The sequence below is a fragment of the Cyanistes caeruleus genome, chromosome 4 (genome assembly GCF_971803275.1).
Source record: "Cyanistes caeruleus chromosome 4, bCyaCae1.hap1.1, whole genome shotgun sequence".
In the NCBI taxonomy this organism is placed as follows: Eukaryota; Metazoa; Chordata; class Aves; order Passeriformes; family Paridae; genus Cyanistes; species Cyanistes caeruleus.
Window position 1 is genome coordinate 58,623,289 of NC_141704.1, and position 13,077 is coordinate 58,636,365.

The 13,077-nt window shown below is 44.1% G+C and overlaps 1 long non-coding RNA gene across 2 annotated transcripts in view; it reads right to left on the minus strand.

Annotated features, from left to right (window-relative positions):
* LOC111929947 (uncharacterized) overlaps positions 1–13,077 on the minus strand; it is a 61,082-nt gene that overhangs the window by 32,782 nt on the left and 15,223 nt on the right. For both annotated transcript variants that reach the window (XR_015285676.1, XR_015285677.1), the window contains exons 3-4: positions 1,470–1,621; positions 775–861 (exon numbers count right to left, since the gene is read on the minus strand). This is a non-coding gene — a long non-coding RNA (uncharacterized LOC111929947). The remainder of the gene's footprint in view (positions 1–774; positions 862–1,469; positions 1,622–13,077) is intronic.

Here is a 13,077-nt window from a genome sequence, read left to right on the forward strand (position 1 = left end):
ACAATGAGGTCACCCCAAAGCCTTCTCTTCTCTAGGCTGAACAATCCCAATTGTTCCCTCACCCTTTCCTTCCAGCAGAGCTGCTCCATCCCTCTGATGCCCTTGGTGTCCCTACTGTGGCCTGGCTGCAGCAGCTCCCTATCCTTTCCCTATCCTCCCTATCCCTATCCTATCCTCCAGAAGAAGATGGATGCCATGGATCTGAAGAACAGTTAGATCAGGGCACTGTGCCTGATGGGAGCAAACCCAGGCACACCCAGGAAGGATATGATCTTGCAGGATATGTTTGTCACATTACTTGAAGTTCTTAAGATTACAAGGGGAAAGGCAGCTCTTTCACTCAGACTCCAGGCCTGGGGATTTCCCACTGTCTCAGAAGAGCAGTGCAAACATAAAAGGGTTTTAGAGCACTTAGAAAAGTGACACTGATGAGAGATGCAATGAGTGAGCACAGAGCAAATCTCTCTCAGTACATTTAAATGTAAGGCTTAGAGCTTAGGAAAGGGGAGGTTTGAACCAAACCTGTGGAAAACTCCTGTGGAATTTAAGAGAAAAAAATTATTACAGATTTTGAAAACTTATTGGGAATATACGTTCCCCTGAAAAGGTTTTGGGGGTTTTTCATTAGTTTCCTTGAAATCTGTCCTCACATACTTCTGTGGATCCTCCTGGATTCATACCTCTTACATTTCCCTAGACTTTTCCATGCAGACATGCAAACTGAAACCACAGAAAATATTTTCATGCACCCTCCACCCTCCAGAGCAAACCCACCACATTCTCCCCGACTCCAGCAAGGTGTGACGTGGCAGCCTTCTCAGAGGTGCCAGCCAGCTGCAGCAGGCAGAGAGGCAGCACAACCTGGATGGAGGGAAGAAAGCCAGCTTTTAGGGGAAAAACCTGTGTTCGCTGCCTTTTCCCTTCTTTCTTTTGCAGCACAGCACTAAATTGATAGATCCACAAACCTGAGGAAATTTATAAGCCACCCTTAGCAGACACTGGTGACAATCCTAAATCTGAGGTCTCCACAAGCTGGCACATTCATCTCTGGTGAGAGTAAACGCATCTCTTATCAGGACCAGAGGGAACTGCTCCTAATTACATTAATGTTGAATATGGCCCCTTCAGTGACTTATTTTTAATTGCTGGACATTGTTAAATAAAAAAAAAAACAAAAAGAAAACAAAACTAAAAAACCAAAACAAAACAAAAACCCAAGAAACCTAAAAAACTGCAAAAATGTGCATTCTATCAAGTGTTGTGAAACTGTGTGGGTTGAGAAGTTTTTAATAAAGGAAACATTCATTGCATCCCATTTTAAGGACTTCCCTTAGATAGAAAGGAGATGGAAAGCTGAAGCTTTGCTCTTGGTAGTTCTCCCTTTGCTACCAAACAGCACTACTTTAAATGAAAAAGTAAAGAAATAAAAGGAAACTGTGTAACTGTGGAGGCCAGAGAGGTTTCTTTACCTTTACAAAGGTCAAAGCCTGGCATCACAGAGTGTAAGAGTGTTGGGTGCTAAACCGGCACGGTGGGGATCCTGACTGTGTCCCATTCACAGGAAAAGGTGTAAGACTAGCCTTTTCCAGCTGCTCTCAGGTTAATTTTTGAAAGGTTCCTCCTATGAATGTAAAAAAAAAAGAAGTCTTTTAGAGGCAGATTTAAACAGACCTGGAAACTCAGCATATGATCAGGCAAATCCACAGTCCTCAGTCCTGTTAGTGCCATTACATTTTGGTAGGCATTTCCCACCAGGATGGTAAAGGCCTCTTGAGTTTTAGGTGTTATTCATTCTTCCCAGCTTCCCTGTGTTCTGCTTCCTCATTGTTCTCATCTGCCTGTCCATCCTAGCCTGATTTGTCATAATTTCATGTTGACATACTGTAGTAAGACAATTGCAGCTGCTCCCTCTGAAGAATGCAAACAGGGATCTGTCATCTCCTCTCCCCTCCTGCCCTCCCCCTCCTGGGAGGGATGGATTTCACCGGGAATCAGGGACCATGGCCACCAAGAAGTGGCCACGGTCTGTCTGAGCAGAGGGCTGGCAGATGATCCCCCATCCCTGAGATCTTTTGGATATCCCAGTTTCTGCTTAGGCTAAATGCTCCCCCATCCATGTGTGTGTGAGTGTGTCTGTGTGTGTGTGTGTGTGTGTGTGTTTATGCAGCAAGCTCCGGGATGCAAACGGCATTCCTCTTATCATACGGAGAGAGGATGTGAGCTCATTCATAAGGAATCCCAGCTCTGGGGTGCCCCACTCACTTAATCCAAGCATCCTTTGCATGCTCCTTCTTCTGAGAGGGTGGAAGAAAAGCAAAGCACAGTGCTATTGGCTTCTAATAAGTGGGATAATATATTTCAGAGAGGAGCTCAGACAGGAGAGGAAATGAACTTGGCTAGACAGTCACTTAAAAAATAATAAAAAAAAAAAGGGGTGGGAATTTGCAAAACTTATTCCATTATTTCATGTAAATATACTTGACTGGGTTAAGACAGACTGATATAATCATAAAATGCTGAATAAGACAGATTTAGCAGTGCAGCACCATTTATTAGCCTGCTTGATAAAGAAACAAACAGATTCCAGGCCTGGTCGTTGCTGGCTGTCAAAATAAGGAGAAGTCTAAAAGGCTGTGAGCCTCTGGTGCTGGAAAAAGGCCCTGTGAGTGTTACAGCACCCAGATGGACTCCCTGGGGCTCCACCTGGGTTGGAGGATCTGCTGGTGTGGTGAGCTTTGCACATCTGGGCTCAACACATCAGCAATGTCAGTGTTTGACAGGAGGATGTGGTGCTATGGTTAGGACTCGTTCTGAGGACATTAAAAAGCTTGGGATGGTTCAGAAAGGAGCTGATGTGATCCTGAAAACCTGCTATGAGACCAGAGGTGGCTGTCACCATAGGCAAAACAGGAAGGTACCACCTGAGAGGGCTGACAGCCCAGGCTCACACAAGAAGCCTGTGGAACGCAAAGCACACAAATGACCTCCCGAGTCTGGAATCAGAATCCAACCCATGACACACACATTTCAATTGGGATTTTTGTCAGAAAACCATGCTTGAAATCACAGAATCACAGAATATCCTGGGTTGGAAAAGACCTATAAGGATCATCAAGTACTCCGGGCCTTGCACAGGCACCCCAACAATCCCAGCCTGTGCCTGAGAGTTTTGTCCAAACTCTCATTGAATCACAGAATCACAGAATCACTGGGTTGGAAGAGACCTTCAAGATCATTGAGTCCAACCCAGCCCTAACACCTCAACTAAACCATGGCACTGAATACCATATCCAGTCTTTCTTTAAACACATCCAGGGATGGTGACTCCACCATCTCCCCAGGCAGAACATTCCAGTATTTTATCACCCTTTCCATGAAGAACTTTTTCCTAACATCCAACCTAAATTTCCCTTGGCGCAACTTCAGACTGTGTCCTCTCGTTCTGTCAGCTGCTGCCTGGAGAAAGAGACCGACCCCCACTTGAGTGTGATAGGTGTTAAGGTCACCTCTGAGTCTCCTTTTCTCCAGGCTGAACAACCCCAGCTCCCTCAGCCATTCCTCACAGGGTTTGTGTTCCCAGCCCCTCAGCAGCCTCGTTGACTCCTCTGGATGCGCTCAAGCGTCTCAACATCCTTCGTGAACTGAGAGGCCAGAACTGGACACAGCACTCATGGAGCGGCCTCACCAGTGCCAAGTACAGGGGAAGAACGATATCCCTGCTCCTGCTGGCCACACTACTCCTCTCTCCACTCTCCTGGAGCCCTGGCAGCCTTGGGGCCTGACCATTCCCTGGGGAGCCTGTTCAGTGCCCCAGCACCCTCTGGGGGAAGAACCTTTTCCTGATATCCACCCTAACCCTCCCCTGACACAGCTTCATTCCTTTCGCCATGTTCCCACCTTGCTCCTGCACAATGCTGTAATCACTGTCAGCAGGAACAGGATCATCTCTGTACAGTACTGAGATAAATTGTTAAAAACAGAGACAGGTACACATTGCAGTGAATTAACTTTGCCAGTGCACGGGATTTATTATGACTCCATGATACTCTTCTGTTTAAATTTCCAACTCCTGGAGAAATGTGGTGACCTAAGCAACTCACTCGTATTCTTTCAGTGAATCATCTGTGCTTGCTGTTGATGAGAAAGCTTAGAAGTGTAACAGGAGATGAATGAAAACTGAAAAATGTGAACAGAACTTAACTACTTCCTAAATCTCATTTTTCAGCCACTCCCGTAAATACTTGCAGCCTGAACTTTTGGCACTGGCAATATTTCTCGTGTTTTAAAGTGCAGGTTGTGGATCACAGTTTGACAAAATTAATGCAAAATTACTGGTGTAAATATGCAAAATTTAAGACTTGCAGTTTTGTAAGTGGTTTGTAATTTTAAAAAATTAATTTTAAAAACGTTTTTTAAAATATCATTATTCTACTGAGCTCTTACTGTAATTTAACTAATGTTTTCAGACATGTGACACCTGATAAAACTATTATTAAAGAATTTGAAGGGAAAACGAAAATTAGGATGATTGCAGATTTTTTTTTAATCTTTATTGATATTTCAATTCAGCTAGCAATTCTGCATACTATTTTCAAACCTTAATCTTGAATTAATTGAAAGGAGCCCCACTGTCAGAAGAATTCAGTTTCAGCTGTAAATATGTAGGACACAGAAAACCAAGTCCCTCTGAGGTATCACATTATGAACGGCTGGAAGCAAGGCACAAAAGTTGACCAGGCAGTTGAAAAACTCTGGCCCATAGTGAATTCTTGTTGCTATACTCTTTTAAAGTGCAGAGGGTTGAATATATTGATCCTATATTGCTCTTTCCAATTCAAGCCAGGTTTAACCCTAAAAGGACACCACATATCTGGAGACATCTTTGTAATTTCAACTCTGAGGCAGAAAATGCCTATTGTGATTGATGCCTTTTCCTGGAGGTAATTCCATCAATATTTGTGAAGTACTCAAGGGAAAGGGATAGTGAGTGTGACAGACAACCACAGGAAGGTGGCAATTGTCTCTCCTCACAGCAGGGTTCAGATGTGGATGGTGAGTTACAGGGCTGCACACTGTACCTGAGGATAAAACAAATCACAGGACCGTTAGGGTTGGAAAAAACCTCCAAAATCAGCAGCTCCAACCTTTTGCCCCTTTCACCACCTTGACACCCAGCCCAGAACACTGAGTGCCACATCCAGCCATTTTCTGAACACCTCCAGGGGTGGAGACTCCACCACCTCATGGGAAAATCCTGCCTGTCTGCCCACTGAACCAGCATGCAGGGATGGAACTGGATGTTTCCTGTCTCCAGTCACTTCCCAGCCCTCAGTGTGCCTGCACTCAGCCACAATGGTATTGCTCTCCCCATAAAGCCTGTGGCTTATAGCTGTCTGGGAAGATCTACTTCCCTCTTTAAAAATAACACTTAATACTGACAAAGTGAGAATTTCTCTTCTTCATTTAAAAAAGTAACCTTTAGTGTTCTTATTTTGATTTTCTAAAAAAATAAGGCTCACTCAAAGAAACATTCCCTGAAAGGAAAAACTCACAAGTTTTCTAGATACAAATGTTGCACCCAACCTTGTACAGAATTAATAAGTGCTCTCAAATACATTAAAAAAAATTAAAAATCCACTATTTCCTTGATAAGCACTTGTACAAAATTTCATGCCTGTTTCTTTCCATTTCTATTCAGTTGACTTGTAAAGGTCTAAAAGGCTTGCATCCACTTCTGTGAATGAGGAGAAAGAGGAGTGCATCCATTTTACAGATGTGCAGCAAGATTAATCAGAGTTACTCAAGGACACACAAGAAGTCTGTGCAACAGCTGGGAAGAAAACCCCAAGTTCTAGTCATATTCTCTAGCCACAGAATTATCCTTACTCTTGGAAAAACAGAGGGGTGCTTTTGTGGAAAACAATGAGTTGTAAAGCCTGAGGAAAATAAACTATCCCAGGCTTTTTCTTAAGCAGGGCTGGAGAAATATTTTGGCATGGAGGGGCTTCTTGTAAGGACATTTAAATGTGGGTTTTGGTCCTATTTGCAGCCTGGTTTGCTTAGTAAATAAATATGTACATGTGTTTAGGTGGGTTTGGATAAACTTCCACCAGTGAAAGAGTCCTTCACAAAACGAGTGGAGCAGAGAAGAGCCCAGCTCCCCCCACCGCTCACATGCGACTCCACGCCTGTGCCACCCCACTGATGTCAGAAATGCTAAATTCTTTCATCGTTGTTTGAAACAAGACCTCCATTATAAGCTCAGTTTTGACTCCCTCTCTAGAGGAAAAATAATCAGCCTGAACTTTCACAGGCATGATATTAACTCAGGGTAGAATGTCCTTTTAGGAAACTTGAAGCTGACTGAAGAAAATGTTCAAGAGATTTGGGGTGAGGGAAGCGGGGGGCAGGGGGTGACAAGGAAATACACCAGATTTTAATATCCTAGTTAACTGTTTAGGAAAAACAACCTTTTAGTCAGAATAGTCAGGGAGACTAGACAAGTTTTCTTTTCCTCATGATATCATGAGATGCTCACACTGACCAACCAACCCCTGGAGCAGCAACACAGTTTGGAAAGTGGCTCTGGAGAAGCTGTATCAGCCTGCATGAAATTTAAGACTTTAACACTGTTTTGGCTGAACAATTCTGGTGGTGAAGCACCTTTGGAAGTCTGTAGTCCAACCCCTTGTTCACATTAGCAGGGCTAATTCCAAAGCTAGATGAGATCCCAAAAGACCTTATCCAGTCAAACTTGGACATTTTCTGTACTGCACCACTCACACAGGGAAGAATTTTTCCCAATCAAAAATCAGAATTTTTCTAGTTGCAACATGTGCTACTTGCCTCTGGTCCCTTCACCATGCACCTCTGACAAGAATCCAGTTTTGCCATTTCTAAATTTCCCCTTCAGCCAGAAATCTGCACCAACCTACCTGAGTCTTGTTCAGGTAGAACAAACCCAGTACCCTAAGTCTCCCTTGACACAGAAACAGAAAAGACAGAAACACAGGCTGGTTGAGGCTGGAAGGGACCACAGGGAGTCATCTGGTCCCACAGCTCTGCCCAAGCAGGGCCATTCCAGAGCACATGGCACAGGATTGCTGGCCAGCAGCTCTGCTGAGAAGGACCTGGGGGTCCTGGTGGACAGCAGGCTGTCCACGAGCCAGCAGTGCCCAGGGGGACAAGAAGGGCAATGATGGCCTGGGCTGCAATGGGAAGAGCAGTTCCAGCAGGTCAAGGAGTGATGCTGTCCCTCTGCCCAGCCCTGCCAGGCACATCTGGAGAGCTGTGTCCAGCCCTGGGCTCCTCAGCACAGGAGGGACAGGGAGCTCCTGGAGCGGGGCCAGCAGAGGCTGCAGAGATGATTTAGGGCCTGGAGCATCTCTGACAGGGAAAGGCTGAGGGAGCTGGGGCTGTCCAGCCTCGAGAGGAGCCCCAGCTGAGAGGGGCCCTCAGGCCTGGGTGTCCCTGTGAGCAGGGAGGGCTCAGAGCAGGGCCCAGGCTCTGCTCTGGGGGGCCCAGCAATGGCACCAGAGGAACGGGCAGGGACTGATCCCAGGAAGTTCCACCTGGACATGAGACAGAACTTCTGTCCTGGGCAGTGACTGAGCCCTGAACAGATTGTCCAGAGAGGGTGTGGAGTCTCCTCACTGGGGATATTCCAGAACCACCCAGACACAATCCTGTGCCCTGTGCTCTGGGATGTCCCTGCTGGAGCAGGGAGGTGGGACCTGGTGACCCCCTGTGGCCCCTTCTAACCTGACCTATCCTATGGTCCTTGTTTCCTTTCCAGGCCTCTCCACAGCTGCCAGAGATTTCCAGCTCCAGAGGCAGACACTGGTGTTTTGAGCATGTGAGGTAGCTGTAGTGCTCATTCAAGAACTTTTCCAGGTGGTGGGTGCAGTTTCCAGCTTGCCCAATTCCATTGTGGTCCACTGAAGACCTAAGCATTTCCTCAGCATCTGCACAGAAAGTGAAGTGAATAGGCAGGACTGCACAGCTGAAGTGGGCGTTTGCACAGCTCTGAGAACTGACTGCTCCACTCCAGAGGAGAAGACTGGGGATTTGGGGGGTGAAGTTATGTCTTCTTATGACAATATTCTTATGACAATAGCCCAGTGATACCACATTATCTCCATGATCCAGCCTGAAGGCAGTTCTGGGGAATAAAGGTGGCCACATTCATAGAGTTATAGAATCACAGAATATGCTGGAAGGATTGTATCAACTCCTGGTCCTGCACAGACACCCCCACAATCCCACCCTGTGCCTGAGAGTGCTGTCAAAACTCTCCTGGAGCTCTGGCAGCCTTGGGGCCTGACCATTCCCTGGGGAGCCTGTTCAGTGCCCCAGCACTCTCTGGGGGAAGAACCTTCTCCTGATAGCCAACATAACCCTTCTCTGAGCCAGCTTGCTCATGTTGTTCAGTTCCTCACAACAGCAGGGTGAAAGGGAAGGGAAGCATGATCAAGATGTCCATGGATGACAGTCAAGCCTTCCTGGCAGAAAGACATTCTGGGGTCATTCATAGCTGGAATAATGACTTCAGATCAGGTCCTGGATCTTAGAAGACAAGGAATTTAATGTCATATTTTGTGGCACTTTTTTCCCTCTATAATACAGGCTGTAGACTTTAGGTGAAGACTTGGGCTTTGATGACTTCTAGAATACTCGCATTTTCTTAAATAATTCAAGCAAATTCTATTAACATGAATTTATGCAAGGAAATTGAAACCTAAGTATGGCTGGTATGTGGTAGAGATAATCAGAGGAATACTGAAGCAGCAAAAGACCAATTTTGTCTTCCATGCATCTTTGCCTGACTCTCCAGCATTTTGCTGTCTAATCTGTCCTCCACAGGACCTCTGCCAAATATCTGGGTGGCTTCATGGTGCCATCTTTGAAAAGAAACCCAAACCACAAACTTGTCAGGGGAATATTTTTCCATTTTTTGTTTCAAAAATAAGATACCTCCTCACCCTAAAAGGCACAGCAGCCAAGTTTTAAGCCCAGTGGCAAGCTGAAGACCTGATGTACTGAGGCAGATGATGAGAGGAGACAAGCTCACTACTGCTGAAAACAGAAAATTTCCAGACCACCAGCAGAGCTTATGTAATTTTCTGCCATCTTCAGAATACCCACTGACACCAGGCTTCTGAAAGCACGATTTAATTCAGGTAGAAAATCTGTTTTGCTTTTACTTCCTGACAGACAACACTGGTAGTATTTTTGTCCTCCTAAGGTTTATCCAGTAATTATCCCTGGTAATTAAAGAAACTTGGCTTTCCAAGGAATAGGTCCTTTAAAATCTCTGCTTTTTTGCAAGCTTCTTAAAAACTCTTTTTAAAAGCTTTCCTTTAATAAACAGAAACCTTGCTGACATGACTTTAAAGATGCAGTAGCACTTGTACAGATCAAATCCATACATCAGCAGCATGCCTTCAGCATCCATGAGTAATGAGGCATCTCCAGCTCCACAATAAGAGTTTGATGCCAGACACCACTGTTATGTATTTTCTCACTCTCAAATATATGCATCTGTGTGTGAGAAAACCCCACCTTCAAATATGGTATGTCTTTTTAGAGACATTTTCACATGAGAGAGGGAGGCTGAGGTAATCTTATTATCACCAAAACATTGTAAAAACAGCAGAGCATTGGAGAACTTTAATCCTTTTCTAAATTATGGACTGAGAACATTACAATCATGCTGAGCACAAAGGCAGAGCTGTAACTTGACAGGCTTGTATAATTTACAGCCTCCATAGTAAAAGAGGTGTTTTTATTAAATGACTGCCTGAATTTCTACAGCCACTTCAGACTGATGATACTGAGGAGGCTTGCATTCTGCTGCCATCATTCAAATCCTTCCCTTTCACCACAAGAATATGGCTGGGATTCCAGTTCAGACCCCATATCCAGTTATTTATCTATTACTGCTCATCAATTCAGAGCTGAGGCTATTTGTGCTGGTACCTCGCTTCACACACCTTAAATAGCTTTTGTTTCTCATTTTATAAAGCTTTCTTTTATCAAATAAAACATTAACTAAACAATAGCCAAAATCCATTTATCACCAGGAAAATGCTCCTTACATAGAAGGCCTGTGTTTTATGGTTATGTATTCAAATTTCTGTTTAAACTGAACTACAATCTGACAAAGAACTGGTGTTTTTTTGCTGACTGCAGGAAAGTATCTAGCATTATTTTACTGTACAGAAAAGAAGGGTATTTGTACAGTGAAATACTTTTATCAGACTCCACTAAGGAATATTTTTGCACTGATAAAATAAGAGAAGGCAAATAGGGAAAGCGACTTCAATCTCAACATTACAGTGCTCTAGAAGGATGTTTACACTGCTGGAATGAAAACAATTCATAACCAAGCTTTTAACTTAAAATAAGTAATATAAATATTTATCAGAGTAGTGTTTTAAGGCCTGTATTACTAAACTATTTCTGTATTATATTTGGAGTGACAGCTATTGTTAAAATCGAAATGCTTTCATGGCAGAAAATTAACTGAAATCCATTTAGCCAGCATGGAATTTTGCATTAGTATCCATTTACTGGGCTTCGAAAACTCAGGTCAGAATTTCAGACAGATAGACCTTATCCTGGGAATGTGTTTTGTCTTAGCTTGACCTCTTCTGAGGATCCCACTGATATTTAGTAGAGTGTCCACATCCTTCCCTCTTTTAAGGCAGGTCCTTGAGGATGAATTCTGGATATCATTCCACAGTACATAAGCAGCTGCTGAGCCTGGGAATGCCACCACTGACTCCAGTGCAAGCAGATACACAATTAAATTTCTCTAGATGCTTTTTCTTGCAGGAGAGGCACAAACCCTTGCAATGCCAAGGCTTCATGGTCACTCTTGGATATCCATCCTCACTCTCAGGAAGCAGTATGTGGCTTTTCTTAAGCACCTTTGACTGACATCCCTCAACAGTCTTTAATTTTTTAATCTGCCTGCCAGGCACTCTGTTGAGGCAACCTGAGGTGGAGCAGAACAGCTGCAGCCCAAATTCACAATATGAAAATGCATATCTTCAGACCATCGATTCACACAAACACTCTCTCCTCCCCTCCCTCAGCTACCAACATGACACACCTTCCACACACTGCTGTGGGGACCCGAGCCCTGTTCAGAAAGCCAGTGGTGCTCCATGACGTGCTTGGAAGCATTAATTAATTCCCTTCCCACCTTTCCAGCTCTCCCAAGACAGCCCCACATGCCTTGCCTAGAGCTGCTGCTGCCACCCCCACATCCATGGCAGCTCCTGCCATGTCAACACTAAGGTCCGAGGAATCACAGAACCATTAAAGTTGGAAAAAATCAAAAAGATCATCAAATCCAAACATTAACCCAGAACCCACCATGTTAACTACTAAACCATGTCCCCAAGTGCCACATCCACACATTTTTGAACACTTCCAGGGACAGTGATCCCATCACTTCCCCAGGCGGCCTGTTCCAGTGCCTAACAACCCTTCCAGTAAAGAACTTTCTCCTAATATCATATCTAAACTTCCCCTGGTGCAATTTGGGGTCATTTGTTCTTGTCATGTCACTGGTTGCCTGGGGGCAGAGCCTGACCCCCACCTGGCTGCACCCTCATGTCAGGGAGTCGTGTGGAGTGTTCTCCCCTGAGCCTTCTTTTCTGAAGGCTGAGGCCCCCCACCCCCATGCTCCCTCTCATAAGATTTGTGCTCCAGACCCTTCACCAGCTCTTTGCCCAGCTGAGAAATATTTAAGCCACATCAGCCTTAATTCTGCCCCATACAATGTGCAAGCCTATATTAGGTTTATTTGGTTTTCTTCCTCCAACTCTGCTATGGCTGCTGTGGGAGTAAATTGTACTCAGAAATGCTGTTTTGGAGACAGGCAGTTGAGGAAGAGACATGTAAGAGAAAAAAAAAAGGGAGGCTTTTCCAGAGAAGGCACAGATGAGAATGGAGAACACACCTCCAAAGAGTTCCAGATCAATGCTTCTGCATCTACAGCACCAGCAGCCCCAGCAGAACTCACTGCTGTGAAACCCAAGGTTTACCAGTTGAAAATGGGTGCAGTTATGCCTATCCCAGTGAGCAAGGGCTGCGTGCACTCAGCCCCATCAATAACATGAGGGTGGTGTTGCTTAGTTACGCCATGGAAAATGGCTGGAAGAGGAAGGAAATCCAATTTCAGTTTTAAATCAGCTGTTAAACCATAAAAACAGCGTCCAGGATGATTACCTTTTTTAATTGACTATTTAGTTCTATATATGTAGGCCATCAAAAAAAAAAAAAATTTTAAAAAATCCATATGTAAATGCATGGATGAATTTAAACCCAAAAGGGGCTGAATTTCACACACCATCTCATTTCAAAGATTTTCTGTAAGAGCCTTAAGATAAGAAAGAAAAAAAACCTCAAAAAAATCCAAACTGTAAAACAAATGTCAAAGAGCATTAAAACTAAGCTTACATGAAATCTCACACCAATTGACCACCTCGATTAACCGAGGAATTTATGTTCCATTTTCATGACATCAGTATAGTTTCAGAGTAATTTCAAAGTGCTGCTTTCATGTACTTGAACAGAGGGAGCTGGATTTGCCCACAAAAAGCCACATTCCTGATTGCTTTTCCAGGTGGCAACTCAGATATTGTGTCCGGCATTTAACTGTGTTCCAACTTCCAGCAGACTTTTAGGACTCCTTCTATATTTGAGAGCTGTGATGTTTAATAAAAGTTGACAAATTTGGTTCACTTACTGTTATTGTCACACCTGAGCATTTCACAGTGGTTAATGAAGTACAAAACAAAAAAAAAAATACAGAGAACTATAAAAATCAGGTTGGAAATTCTTTAAAACCCAGACAAAGGACTAAGAGCCTGAGGGACGTCTGGACTCTGCCAACCTTTCAGAAGTCTGGTTAGGCATCCAGAGCTATTAATAAAAAACCATCCACTATCCATATGATTTTGGGAAGGGGAGAAATCAACTGATTTTGTTACCATGTTTCTCACCTATGAAAAACAAGAATTATAATCTTTGTCCCTTAAATTTCATCTTTTTAGTCCCCTTAAA